General features: G+C 45.6%; 1 long non-coding RNA gene across 1 annotated transcript; it reads right to left on the bottom strand.

Moving 5' to 3' along the window:
• Nucleotides 1–1898, bottom strand: LOC134486616 (uncharacterized). The gene is made up of 2 exons (XR_010065880.1): nt 1649–1898; nt 1–517 (listed from the first exon to the last, which is right to left on the bottom strand). It is a non-coding gene; the product is annotated as an uncharacterized LOC134486616 (long non-coding RNA).
• Between the last annotated feature and the right edge of the window lie 8332 nt (nt 1899–10230).

Raw genomic sequence — 10230 nt, 5'->3', positions numbered from 1 at the left:
TCCTTCTGCAGCAAAGCGTTTATTGCATCTTAAAGAGGAAGAGACCGAGCCCCAGAACGGCGCTGCTTATATACACCCTAATGTGGCGTGTCCACGCCTGATTGGTCGCTTACCCATGATCTCATTGGCACGCCCCTGGGTGGGCAAAGACTTGGCTCGAACACACTCTTGCACATGCGCACACAGCTAGTTTCCTGAAAGGAAGTCGGGCTGGTGCAGCGGAAGCCAGCGCCATCTTGTAATGGCGAATGTTATCGCCGCTTTCCACATGGGGCACAGCGGAAGCCAGCGCAATCTTGTGACGGTGAATGCTATCGCGGCTTTCCACATGGGGCACAGCGGAAGCCAGCGCCATCTTGTTACGGCGAATGTTATCACGGCTTTCCACAGAGCAGGAGCCATCCTTTGTTTGGCTGACCAAACAACTGACCAAAGCCAGCTTGAGGAGAGCACTTTTTTGGCCTGTAGGTTACACTCCATCATGAAGGGAAGCCAGGGCAGGAAGTCAAGGCAGGGACTGAAACAGAGACCGTAAAAGTGTGTTGTTTACTGGCTTGCTCAGCTCTCACTTTTAGACTGACCAGGAGTTACAAGTCCTCTCGCATCATTGATAAAGAAAATGGCCCACAGACATGTCCAAAATGCTAGTTGGATTGACAGAGGCAATTTCCAAAATTAAGACTCCCTCTTCCCAGGTGACTCTGGCTTGTGTCAAGTCGACAAACCCAACACGACAGTAGATTTTATGGTAGTTAATTTTTGTGTTAATTTTGAATAGGCTATGGGATCCAGTTTGGGGGTCAAACAGCAGTCTCATCGATGTTGCTCTTGATTACGTGGATTAACATTTAAATCAAAACAGAGTAAAACAGGTGACCCTCCATTGGGCTTTATCTAATCAGCTGAAGACCTTAAAAAAAAAAAAAGACTGTGCATAGCTCAACGTAAAATTACAGAGTCGGCCTCCATATTTAAGGTTCAACATTGTTGGCTCTTCATACCAACTGGAGCAGCAGGGAGGCTTTTCCTGTCCTGGACTCCCTTTGTAAACCATGTAGGCATTGTAAAGGCAGGGTTTACAAAGAGGTCAGCACCCCAATCAGCAGCGCCAGTGGCCAGGATGTGCCCCTAGACTTTCCTAAAAGCACCAAGGGTCCTTTTCTAATATTCTCTAAGGAGGCTGAGGCTGAAGAGTGGCCAGGACCCAGGCTACAAGAAAAAAAAATCACAACAATTCCTGAGCTTGCTCCAAAGATCAGGTCCTTCAATCCCAGGCCACCCTGGAAAGCCCCACCCCAACACCCTCAAGGAACACTATGTAAACCCTGCATTCTGCTCAGCTCTCTGCTGTTTCCCTTCTGAGAAGAGGCAGCCATCCTCCTGGATTTTCTCTCCCAATAAATCTCATGTGTGAGGTTTGTTGTGTGGTGCGATTTTTATGGTATTCCTTGGCTCCCGACTTCCTCCATCCCTCTCAGAACAGAGCTGTAACACCTTCCTCAGGGAAACATCTCCCTACCAGAGCAGTTTTGCTGGGAAAAATTCCCTCCCACCCCTCCACCGGGCTCCCCAGAACAGAGCTGTAACACTTGCATTTGGGAAACTTTCCCAGCAGCTACAGTGCAACTTCTGTAGGGGAAGCTTTTACCTTCAGAGCTGCAGCAGTTATAGACATCGCCTTCACACTGTGGCTCCAGCTGAACATCCTCTTGCAGATTCCCAACTGCCCCGTCCAACTGTCATGTGATTCCTTCCCTTCCCATCAGTCATTGCTGTACAGAGCAGTACAGAAGTGTGTGTGTGTGTATGTGTGTGTGTGTGTGTGTGTGTGTGTGTGTGTAATCAACAACAACAAAATACAACTTTCACCTCAAAGGGAAATAAGAGTTTATTCTGGAGTTGATTATTAGTGACTGCAGCCTAGGAACACAGATTTAGATTACCTCAGATTCCATGTTACAAGTTGGAAGCTGTTTGGTGAAATTTTTCTAGTAACAAAACAAGGAAAGTCACAAATCAACGTGCTTCTCACATGCCCTGGTGGATAGCTTAGGGAGGCAGTTACAAAAAAAATCTAAGGAATCTCACCAGTAGGCCTCAGAGGCTACCTGATGAATCTTAGTATTCTGGTTTATAACTATAAGCTATGGTTTTATTAAGCCATTCCAAAAGGTTTTTTTTTTATCTGTTAGTCATAGGATGTCAGTTAGGACACTGAGGTGGGCAAGGGGTGGCTATTTAAAAGCCTAAAGATAGCTCAAGGTAAATTGTACGTCGGCTCTGGACCTGAATATTCCTACCTTTACGTCACAGAAACTCTAAAAAATTCTTCAGCATTTGCAGATACAGCTCCTTTCCAGGAGAGAGACAGACATGGCTCTAGGTGTGGATGACACTGTGTGTCTGTATATTGTTGGTTCTCCCTCTATGGATATCCTGCCAATGACCCATACAACCTATGAGAGACCAGGGTTTATTCTGCTTCCCGAGGGTGCCATGGACTCCAAATCTCAAGCCCTAAAAGCTATGCTAAACACTGGGCTCCCATTCCCCTTATGAAATCCTTATGACACCTCTCAACTAGATATGGTGTTTTTTTTTCCCATTTTAAAGATGGGGGATTGAGCTGACTCAAGCCTGCTGTCTGAATCCATCGAATGAACTGAGCTCCAAAGTCACAGAGCCTAAAGCAAAGCTTTCTTCAGCACAAGGCTGGAGTCAGAGCCCCTGACAGCCCTGACATGCTGGCCTGCACACCTTCTCATAGGAAGCAGAGCAAATGAAGAACCTTGTGCTTCACGCGATCCCATGGAGGCTCCCGTTGGTCCTCGAAGAACATTTCTTGTGCCTCCAGACTGCTCTGCAGTAGAAACGAACAGGTAAAAACTCCAGGTTCCTCTGAGACTAAAGATCAAATAATTTTCCAGTTAGTTAGCTAGATCTGCTGCCTTTAAAAACCTGCACTGTTTGAATCTACTTTTAATACAGTTTAGAAGTCATTAGGAAGGCATTCCAGTCCTTCCAGACTGCTTTTTGGTACAGAAAGGTCCAGCAAAAAGTGTGGGCTAATTTGCGCCCCTCAGTGATGGGAGGGGAATAAACACTTCTTGTCCAAGGAAAGCTCCCAGCTCTTCACTCAGCAGCTCACTGCTGTGAAGAACCCTGTGGCTGTTAACTAGCCCCTCGATGTCCTTCTGAGGTAAGGGCTGTTTTCTGACTCCTCGTAGGTATTATTCAACTTGGAAAGTACAGTGTTAAAGCAATTGCTTGGCTGGTTTAGGCTAACCCAGGGGTTAGCAAATCCATGCTTCTTGTACAATTTACAAAATATTTTCTTTGTAGTTGTCCTGGAAGCCCAAGTGGGACTAATGGCTTTAACTACCACCCAACACTTTCAAAGTGATTTCCCACACCAGGAAGCCATTGTCGGCTTCCCCAGACACTTAATTGGTACAGGATGTGAGCCATTCTAAAGGACACACTTCTGGGCTTGGCTCAGTCATGGCTCCAAGAGAAGCTAGTTCCTGGTAAGCATTTCCATTTCTGCCTTTTTGTATGCGTTAATCATTTTGTGGCTCCATTTTTTCTGTGGACTCAACAGTTTCCTTGGTAATAAAAACACATTATGGACCCTTGGTGTCCAAGAAATGGAATTGGCTTTGTTGCCACAAGGCAAAGGTGCTCTGTGTTGCCATAAAATCTTAGCGGGCCTACTGTCAAGCACAGTCTTTGTCAGTGAGGAAGGGAGTACGGAGATAAGGGGGTATGGTGTATAGGAGGGGTGATGGTGTATATGGATAGGTGAGAGGGGTTGGGTCTGTGAGAGGGAGTGTGGGTGGATGTGGGTATGGGTGGGTATTTAGGAAGAGGTGTGCTTGTATAGGCAGGGGTGGCATTCAAGGGTGCAAGCCTTGAACAGCTGAGCAAGTCTCCTTCTCAGTTTCCTTATCTGTCAGAACAGTCCAGCATAGACAAGGGTGAGTCGGGGATTAACAGAATAATACACACTTCCTTGGAACAGAGATGGGCACACAGGACAGAAAGAAATCCTCTTGACTTTGCTTTTCTCTTACTTCTATTTGCCATCTGCTTCATCCTCGTCTTTGGGGAAAGGCCCCTTTTAAGAGATGGTGGGAAATGCAATCAGTAAGAGAACATGAAAAAAGCTTAAAATCACACAGGGAAAAAAGAAAACATCCAGAACTGAATTCAAAAATAGATGATAGGGAGAGGGAAAAATGCTTTTCCACACATCTGCCAGACAAAGAAGAGCTACCTAGTTCTGTCCTTTTGTTTGTTGCTTAATGTTGATCTGAAGAGAAAGTTCAGTCCCTGAAGTGTTTGCCTTGCAAGCCGAGGATGAGCTCAACCTCTAGAACACCTGGGGAAAGAAGCCAGATAGGACGGGTACATCCTTGTAAGCTGGATGTTGGGGAGGTGGAGTTAGGAGATTTCCTGGTGTTCACTGGATAGCTATCCTTGCCTACATGAGGTTTTGGATGGGATGGACTATTCCAGAGGACACTAGGCCAGTGACTAGCACCATGGACAGACAGATAGACAAGGGGACAACAGTATGGCAAAGGCTCCAAATAGTTTGGTCCTCAGAAGACATGAGTGTCTCTGAAGAGAATCCAAGCCCATACAACAGATGAGGGAAGTTTCATATTGAGAGCCTGCAGCCCGACCCTCTGGTTCCCTGACAGAAGATAGGAAAAGAGGTGGGGGAAAGGATACGGCCCACCCAGGTGAGATGCTACTGTGCCAGCTAGGTGGGCGATCACAGAGTGTTCGAATAGGCTGCCTCTTGGTATCTATAAGAGGAGGTTCAAGCAGAAGCTGCACCCTAGCATTACATTTTATAGCCTTTGCAGTTAGTGGCAGAGGACTAGGGTGACTGCTTTGAAATGTTTGAAACATCTTCTGGACATGACCAAGATGCTGCTCCCATGAACTCGTATCTCTCAGTGGTGATGGCTGTTTACACAGGATCAGCCAACAATCCAGCATGGGGGTGGAGAAGGGCTCGTGAGGACTCCCCTAGCAGAGGAGCCTCAGGGATGGCTGCTGAGGGAGGGTTAGCTTTCATCGGGAGTCTTGTGTGTGAGAGGGTGGAAGTAATAGACATAGGAAAAGTCACCCGTGCCAGGAAAGTGGATGACAGGAGGGGAGAGTGGGGAGCACAGATGTGGGGGGCCACCAGGTGACAGTCACAGAACAGACAGACACACAAACTTTATGAGAATGAAGAGCTCCATCTGGGATTATGGGAGTGGTCCCAGAAGCGGGAGTCCACCAGGGGAGTTCTGGGTCAAAGGTTTCACAGGACCCAGGGACTCTTCCTTTTCCACCTGATTCCCAGTCTCTCATTGGTCCTATCCCCTCCCACCCCAGCCTTTAGTTCCTCAGGAGCAAGGAGCAGGCAGGCCCCCTTAAAGAGTCTAGTTCCTATTTTCCAGCTAGACCCAAGCCCCCCGACCCTCCTTCAAGTTGTCCATGCCCCAGTGGTCAGCCCTACACTCATATGTTTTGACCAACACTAACAGGTTGTGTGCGTGTGTGTGTGTGTGTGTGTGTGTGTGTGTACACATATGTATATCTAGGCCCACATAGATATGCATATATATGTTTGTGTATGTATATGTATATCTTTATGCAGACATTTATATACATGTATGCATGTGTAATGCATGTATATGTGCATATTCACACATGTATATGCATGAATGTTTGGGCATGTATACAAATGTATGTATATATGTGTGTATATGTGTATATGTATACATATGTTTGTGTGTGAAGAGGACATGAATTCAAAAAGAGGCTTGGGGACACAGAAGTAAAACAAGTACACCTTATCAAGTGCATATACTTGTATATGAAATTCTCAAAAAGTATTTAAAAGAAATGTTACCATCTAGAAGTCTAGATCAGGTTCATTTTTCTCTGCCAGTTAAAGAATTAAAAGGCAGAAAAAAATCTGTAGGGTAACAGGTAGCAGCAGGGAAAACCATAGTTACAGTGGACAGAATAAACTGGAGTAAAAGACTTAGATTACAAGTAAAGAAACACGCTTGTACACACACAATCAGCAAGACACACAGAAAGACCCACTGTGAAACAGAGAGGGGAGTCAGAATTCTATCTCTTCTAGAGAGAGGACTTGGGCCTTGTAAAGGTCCTGGAGGGTCCTCTTTCCCCAATTTAGAGTTGAACAGTTTGTACAAAGAGAAGGAATCTGATTGGCTCACAACTGTGGGTAAATACAGCCATCCACATTGGTCTTGAACTTGACAGGTGGGTCTGCTGGCAGGAGAAGAAGCTTGACTAGGTTTGTGTCAAGTCAGAAGCATAAAGAAGAAGCCAGAAAGTCACCATCTTTATTCTGTGACCCCCTCTCCCGTCTCTCTGCCTACCAGGGATCTGTCTAACTCTTATCCCTCAGGAAGAGGAAAAGAGAAACCAGGAGAAAAGGGAGAACCTCTATCAATAAATAAGGAAGGACCTGCACCTGAGGAATGACATCCAGAGTTGTCACCTTGTGTCCACATGCACACAAACATACATGTACAGGCGCCATGCCCGCATATGTATTGTCATTCACACAAACACGTAAAACTAAGTGCTCACTGAAGGAAAGCAAAGTAGCTAAAATACAGGATAAGGATAGAGAAAGGACAAGGAGGAGAAGAAATAGAAAATCAATGATGAAAAGACACAAGTGGGCAGCCCCCAGAACGTTTAAAATAAATAACAAATAAGTGAGAACGACCCTGTTTCTTTCCCAGTGAAAGATAAAGTGTCAGCAATCAACAGAGGGACAGCTGTTACTGCTCAGTAGCTGACAGAGCGTCCTTTGCAATACATTTGTGTTTACTTTTCATAGCTGATTACAGCCCTTTCAAGAAAGCAGCATTGACGGAGGTGCAAGCTGGTGAATAGTCTGGAGTCAGTTTGGGAAATCTTACAACCCCAAAGGTTTAAGTCCACCGTAAAAACGCCTCCTTAAAGCAGGCATACGGAGCATCATTGTCCATGCAGAACAGTAACTTGGATGTTCCTGAACAGTGGATTAGTTGTATAAGGTGCTGTAAGCTATGCAATGCTATACTCGTTGCTTATAGCTGCCTAACAAACTAGGCCAAGACACGGCAGCTTCAGTCTGTCCAATTATGTACCAGTTTAAAGCAATCATAAGAAACCCAAACACCACATCTATTTTCTCACAGTATCTGTGGATTGGCACCCAGGGGTGGCTCAGCCGAGTCTAAGGTAGATGGTGATGGGACTTGTAGTGAAGTCTGGGATGGTTGGAGAAGGGCTGCTTCCAGGCACATGCCTACAGGCTTGGGTATGATTTGTTTCCTTGCGGACAGTTGGCTATCTGGGCTCCTTATCCTAAGGATCCGACTGATCTCATCATTAGCCCAGAGGGCAGTGCCAGACATAGTACTTGTTATATATCAGAGTAGGTCCTGGGAAGCCAAAAAAGGACTCTCTCTCTCTCTCTCTCTCTCTCTCTCTCTCTCTCTCTCTCTCTGTCTCTCTCTCTCTGTTTCTCTCTCTCTCTCTCTCTCTCTCTCTCTCTCTCTCTCTCTCTCTCTCCCTCTCCCTCTCTCTCTCTCCCTCTCTCTCTGTGTGTGTGTGTTTAAAATACACTAATCTTGGAGGTGACCTCCCAGCCTCCTTGCTGAATTCTAGATGTTAGAAGCAACTCATTAGAATTTCTAGCATCGTGAGCTTTCAATCCCAAACTGTTCAGCATTCATCTTCCAAGAGTAAGAACCTTGACCTCATCAACCACAATGCAATCATGACATCTTGTGTGATTAAAACAATTCCCTATTGTCACCTTAGACCACATTTTCATCTTCAGGCATTTCTGGTTGTCCCCCAAACATCGATTTGTAGTGGGTTTGTCCTAAAGTTGCTTGTATTCTAATGTTAATTTGGGTCCCCCAAACTGCTTACCCAAGTGTTTGTACACAGCTTCTGGGAATCTGCTCCCAGTTGATTGTGATTGGTAAGTAAAGATGCCAACAGCCAATAGCTGGGAAAGACAAACAGAGATGGGACTTTTAGGATTCCTGACCTAGGATTCCTGAGAAGGAGATCCACCCCAGTGGGGGAGGGGGATTGGGGGAATGGTGCGTGGGGGGGATGGAAGGGTGGGTCCTGGGAAGCCAAAAAAAAAAAGGACTCTGTCTGTCTCTCTGTCTCTGTGTGTGTGTGTGTGTGTGTGTATGTTTAAAATAAATACACTAATCTTGGAGGTGACCTCCCAGCCTCCTTGCTGAATTGGGGGGATGGTGGGGTGGGGGGATGGAAGGGTGGGAGGACAGGGGGGTTGGGGGATGGGGGGATGGGGGATGGAAGGGTGGGGATGGAAGGGTGGGGGTTCAGGGAAGGAAGTGTGGAGGAGAGGAGAGACATATCATGTCTGAGAAAAGTGCAGGACAGGGAGGCATGGCTGCCATGTGAAGGAGCCTGGAGAGTGCAGCCCAGAGCAGCCTAGATGAGTACAGACTTTAGTAAGTAATAACTCAGGATTATCAAACTCATGGAGGTTAGGAAGTGGCCCAGCTATTGGGCTACACGAGGCATATTAAAATATTAAATATTAAAATATAAAGGCTGAGTGTGTGTCTTTCATTCAAAATTTTATGAAGGAATTAATTAAAGATCTCTTAGAGATGTTTCCTTACATCCATGATCCAACTGAAATCCACATCTTGAATAAAGTTGTTTCCGGTGTTTCTTGACTCTTTTAACCCAGTCCACCAAACTGCCTTCATACACACACACACACACACACACACACACACACACACACACACTATTTATCGACTTATTGGAAAGAAGAGTGCAGCCCTGACATCTTGTGGATTGGTCTGAGTACTTCCACAGACACTCTTACACTTGTTCCTCTAACTCCTGAATTATTACACAGATACTAAATCTCAGCGTTCAGCAGAACTACTTCCTAAGTGCTCTCATTTCCCTCCAGTTCTCGGAGATGCAGAATGACTGTCCTCATTACTACTTGAAGCTTTAAAATGGACCAGATGATCCTTATAAATGCTCCAGTCCCAGGCTGGGTCAATAGCTCAATGAGTAAAGTGCTTGCTCTGAAAGTATGAAGACCCAGGGTAGTGGGGTGGGGAGAGAGTTTGAAGACCTAAGTTTGTTCCCACAGAAACTGTGTAATTCCTGTAAACCCCCCCCCCCGCCCCCATCCTGCTTGTAGTTCTAGCCTGAGGAGGTGGATCACTGGGGCCCCCTAGCCAGCTAAGCCAGCCTACCTGGATATTTTAGTACACAAGATGCAGAGTGGAAAACATCTACTAAAGAACAAAATGAAGCACTGGCCAGTTCTTCTGGGGAATTTTTAATTTGATTCTACTTCTCCTTATCTTTTGAAGGGCTCTGTAATGGTTTGACACCAGAGAAGGCATCTTCTCAGTGTCCAGCTGGCCCTTGTGAGACACCAGAATCTGAGGCACCTGGCCAGACTTACCAAACAGGAGCTGCAGTTACAAACCCCCAGGGGGTCACATGCATTTTATTTGAATTATAGCTTATTATGGTCTTTTTATTAACTTTTACCATAGATTCAAATTAGCATAAAAAGTAATGGATTTCTTTATGCGTTGTCATACATAGTCTGCGTCCATTATACCCCCTTGCATTTTGCCATCTCCCTGTTGCCCACACTCTCACCTCCCACCCACTGGCCCTCACCCCCACTCACCTCTGCCACTGTACCCCTTCATCCTCATTATTACACTTTTAATTTTGTATCACATGTTTTATTGCTCAATCCTCCTCCCCACTTTAACCCTCTTTTTTCCCAACTCCCAGGCCCCCTTCTAGTTTCCCCGGCCTTGCCCATATTTGATTGGCCCTGAAGATACACATATGTAAATAAAAGCTAAGGTGAGAGAGAGAGAGAGAGAGAGAGAGAGAGAGAGAGAGAGAGAGAGAGAGAGAGAACATGCATTATTTATCTTTTTGAGACTAGGTTACCTCAGGGTCCTCCACCACCACTACCACCCGGTTCTATCCATTTTCCTAAAAAATTAATAATTGTGTTTTTACAGCTGAATAAAATGCTATTGTGTGATTGTGCCACGTTTTCATAATTTATCCACCAGCAGATGGATATCTAGTACGATTCCATTTCCTTTGCGTGCATCTTAAAGTCAGAGAGATTACCTGATCACTTCTGAA

This window comes from Rattus norvegicus, chromosome 4, assembly GCF_036323735.1.
Source record: "Rattus norvegicus strain BN/NHsdMcwi chromosome 4, GRCr8, whole genome shotgun sequence".
Lineage (NCBI taxonomy): Eukaryota > Metazoa > Chordata > Mammalia > Rodentia > Muridae > Rattus > Rattus norvegicus.
The sequence above is the reverse complement of the archived record's forward strand: the minus strand, read 5'-3'. Positions and strand labels throughout refer to the sequence as shown.